Below are 1,755 nucleotides of genomic sequence, written 5' to 3'. Positions count from 1 at the left end.
GTGAACGCCACATCAGCCCAGCATCACGTGTCTCACTCGTTCACTTTAAGCTTTGACATACGAGTAATTTGAGTTACGAGCTCTGTCACGGAATGAATTAAACTCTTAAGTCAAGGTCCCACTGTATTATTTTTTCTTGTTTTTGAGGCAGGCCTCTTGGGACTGCTTTTGCTATGTCCCAGATATTTTGGGTGGTTGTGTGTTCATTTTCGTTTGTTTCCAGGGAGGTTTTTATTTCTCTCTTGATCTCATTGGTAACCCATTCACCACTATTATAAAAATCCCATGGCCGTGCCACCATCACGCCGTAACGACCAAATGCCAAAAGGCACCTGCTGAATGTCATATGATTTCTTCATGGGAACAAGTGTTGCTCCGTTCAGATCTCATCTTCCAACGAAGGTCAATGTAAGTGCTCCTGAGAAGGAAAGGTGAGGGCAGGAAACTAGTCTCATCGCCATCCACAACTGTCTTCATGGTGGGCGCGGCACACGTGGGTGGGCGGGGCTGCGTGTGCAGCCGAGGTGTGCACAGGTGGGCGGGGACTTGACGCTGGGACCCAGAGGCACCGGGTCTGGGTCTCTCGCAATTTCACACGGTGGGCCTCTAGTTAATAACATGCTACTTACCCTCCATATGTTGGAATGTTTTAGGGAATTTTTACTGTAGTTGATTACTAATTTCATTCCACTGTGATCTGAGAAGATGCTTGATAGGATTTCCATCTTCTCGAACTTGCAGAGACTTGTTTTATGTCCCAACATGTGGTCTACAGCTCTGTGTCCCTGGAGGCCACAAGTATCACACCCACATCCCCTTTGGGTGCAGAGACCCAGGACTCAGCTGCTGTCTGTCAGCTCCTTAATACATTTTAGTTCTGGAGTTGTCCGCCTCTTTCTTCAGTCTCTCGGCCCTGTATTCCTTTGAAGGTTGGATCCCCTGCACCTTTTGGCATTTGGTCATTATGGCGTGACGGCGGCACTGCCACAACACAGAGACCCACCAGCCAGCCTCCCACACCCGCGTGACTGATGAGGACAGAGGCACAAGGAGGCTGGACATACGCCCGTGGTCACACAGCCACAGGGCTGGGCCCAGGGTTGGCTCATATCCCCTCCTGGGTGTTGAAGTACAAACGCGGTTACCACTTCTGAGCCCAATCATTCAAACTGCCGGAGCAAAGGCCCCTCAGGTCTTCACATTCCTCCCCAGCACTGGGTCACTCCTGGTCTGTGCTGGGCACCCAGGCACCCACAGGCACACACTCGCCTGGACCCCCACAGGCACACCCCCACCTGGACCCCCACAGGCACACACCCACAGGCACACACCCGCCTGGACCCCCACAGGCACACCCCCACCTGGACCCCCACAGGCACACACCCACAGGCACACACCCACCTGGACCCCCACAGCTGGGGCAGGAGACTCCTGCTGCAGCCTGGCCAAGGAATGGCCCCACCCAGCATAATGGCTGCTGCCACCCCTGGGTCCCAAGTGTCATTTCCAGAACCTTCCAACACTCTGCAAGGTCAAACCCAGGGCCAAGAGAGGCCCAAGCGCCCTTCCCTACAACTAAAGCCAAGGTGCCCCTTCACCTGGGAAGTGTGTGGTGCACGGCCGGGAGCTCCCAGGGAGACCACATGCTGAGGTGCTTCGTTGCTTGGCCAGTGGCCCCCATGATCCCCAAGGTGGGCCGTGGCAAGGTTCTCCTAGAGCCAAAAGCTGCCACAGGAACCTGGGGCCGCATGGAGG

The 1,755-nt window shown here is 54.8% G+C and overlaps 1 protein-coding gene across 2 annotated transcripts in view; it reads right to left on the bottom strand.

The window, feature by feature from the left end:
- The window catches only part of ARHGAP39 (Rho GTPase activating protein 39), a 27,600-nt gene that overhangs the window by 25,257 nt on the left and 588 nt on the right, over positions 1–1,755 (bottom strand). The gene's annotated exons all lie outside the window — the stretch shown is intronic.

The sequence above is a fragment of the Myotis davidii genome, unplaced genomic scaffold, assembly GCF_000327345.1.
Source record: "Myotis davidii unplaced genomic scaffold, ASM32734v1 scaffold1509, whole genome shotgun sequence".
NCBI classification, from domain to species: domain Eukaryota; kingdom Metazoa; phylum Chordata; class Mammalia; order Chiroptera; family Vespertilionidae; genus Myotis; species Myotis davidii.
Note: the sequence above shows the minus strand (reverse complement) of the source record. Positions and strands in the feature narration are given on the sequence as shown.